Genomic DNA, 2568 nt, shown 5'->3' on the forward strand with positions numbered 1-2568 from the left:
GGACGCTGCAGGACGCTGTGGGACGCTGCAGGACGCTGCAGGACGCTGCAGGACGCTGTGGGACGCTGCAGGACGCTGCGGGACGCTGCAGGACGCTGCAGGAGCATCACCTGAACTCACTCCGTCTCTGAGTAGAGCTTCCCTCAGTAGCAGGCGTTTCAGGCTGGACTTTTCTCCTCTGTGTGTTTTGGCTCAGACATCATCTGTAACGCTCTAATAGCTGTGATGTCACCCACCTGGGTTTCGGCTCTGGAGACTCGAAGAAAGATGGAATAATTTTCATCAATCATCTTTAATCTGATCTGGATCTCAGGAGCTGAAATGATTTCTTTTCCAAAATAATTGTTTGTTTTAAGATAATTGCAGAATGAAGTTTTTTCCAGAGTTTTTCTAAGATAATATTTAGAAAGTCTAATCCATGTTGGTTTCAGACTTGAAGGAAATGTGCTGTTTGGTTTAATTTGTGCTTCCTGTGGTTTGATTCACCTGTAAGCAGGGAGGAAATGGAACACGCCGTAACGACGTGGCGGCCCTGAAAGCCTCATGTTCTGCAGAACGCCGCAGGCCGAACCCCGGGGGTGAAACATCTCAGGGCCGTCGGGTTAATGGAGTGTTTGTGCAACGCTGTCATGTTCTGTCTGCAGCCTACCAAGAGGCTGACCTTTGACCTGCGATTCATCCAGGAGAAAAGATGTCCCCCGATGGCGGCGCGGCTTCTTTTCAGACGCCTCTTTCATTTTCTCCACAGAAAGTCAGGAGGGAAACCCAAATGTTACCTAATGGATGAGAGTCATAATAACCGTGATCAGGTGACCCAGTTCAGCCGATGTTCTCCTCTGGAAGCTTTTAAAGAACCACAGCCGGGTCAGAACCGGCTGACGGGTCAGCAAGCCCGTCTGTTCAGGCTGAAGCCGCTTTAAAAAGCAGGCAGGACGGCTTGGTTCTGTTGCTCTACACCAGCGTTTCCCAGCCCTGGTCCTGATTCTCACCGTCCTACATGGTTTAGACGTTTCCCTGCTTTAATGTTCCTGATTCAACTGATCGCAGTTCAACAAACGTCTGTTAATCAGTAATCGATTGAAATCAGCTGGACTGAAGGAAGGAAATAAAACCTGCAGGGCAGTGAGAACGAGGACCAGGGAAACACTGATCTACACTAAGCCTGAAGCATTTCATTCCTCCAGCTGATGGTCAGACATGGGAACCAGAGTGTTGTAGTACTCGAGATCGGTCTTGGTCTCGAGATCATTTTTTGATGGTCTCAATCTGGGTCGCAGAGGATCAGGATTTTATTTCAAGACCAGCCAAGACTGCAACTGTGGAAATATCACTAAACGTACAACATACGGTCCAGTTTATTTGTTAACATCTTTGTTTTAGAGGGTGGGAACAGTCACGGTGAGCGCCTTGTGCTTGGCTACTTCTTGCTTGTTGCTCCTTGGTCAGCAGATATTCATTAAACAATAAACATACCAGGTGAAGTTTTGGTTGAGCGACAAACCAGCAGTTAAATTTTATACCACAGTGTTAACCATAAAGATTATTATAGTTAGCTGCTATCCGTTAGCACTGTTTCCAAATGCTGGTTACCATGGTGAACTTAGCATTAATCCTAGTGGTTTGTGCACATGATCACAGTCATTTAACAAAAAAATATAACTTAACAAAATCTGTTATTACATAAAAGCAGTATTTAGAGCACAGCTATGATCAAAACCTGAGGAAAAATCAGTTTAACAGAATTAAATGGTTTGGATCAGAACCGCAGATGACGAATTTGTTGACGCCATCTTGAAAGGCATTTTGAACAGTCTAAATTTTAATTAAGTTATCTTGAATTCTTATTCTTAATAGTCAGAATATAAATGCAGAAAACTTAAATCATCATTCAGCTGTAGTTGTCAGACAATGCAGTTGTCTAGTCAAAACTAATTTTTAGATATCAGGATGTAATTGCATATTGTCAGAAGAAGCCGATTTTATGTTAATATGGCCTGCCATACAAATACAGCAATCAGAAACAGACGAACTAATACATGGCTGTTGATGTTTGTGTTTTTATTCTGATCCGCTCCGTTATTATGTTGACGGTCAGAAGCTGAGAAGTTGGGAATCCCTGATTTAAGAGGATGAACATTTAGCTTTGCTGCCCCCTGGTGGCTAGTGGGCCGCCATGCTGCCCTGCTCTGCGGGTATTTTCAGATTAAAACAGCAGTAAATGTATAAAAACACGGATCGCTTTCTTAGTCAAATTAATCATGATTAATAAATACAACTTTAGATACTTTAGATCTCTCCAGACATTTTGTAACATAATCAAAACGTATTCATTTAGTTTATAAAAACATAAAATCTTATTATGAAAACACCAACCGGAAGTGTATAATGTGCTTCCGGCTGCAGTTTTCCACACATTTTCTGTTCCCATGTTTAGTTATTCAGTATTTGTAATGTTATTTTGTCATTTATGCTGATATTTATAGCCTCGCCAAAGGTTGTTGAAGCTCCAAGAGACTCGGAGCAGCAGGACGGACATTAGCTAGAGAGCCAGCCGCTGCTAGCGGGAGA

Source organism: Poecilia reticulata, linkage group LG19 (assembly GCF_000633615.1).
Source record: "Poecilia reticulata strain Guanapo linkage group LG19, Guppy_female_1.0+MT, whole genome shotgun sequence".
Classification (NCBI taxonomy): Eukaryota; Metazoa; Chordata; class Actinopteri; order Cyprinodontiformes; family Poeciliidae; genus Poecilia; species Poecilia reticulata.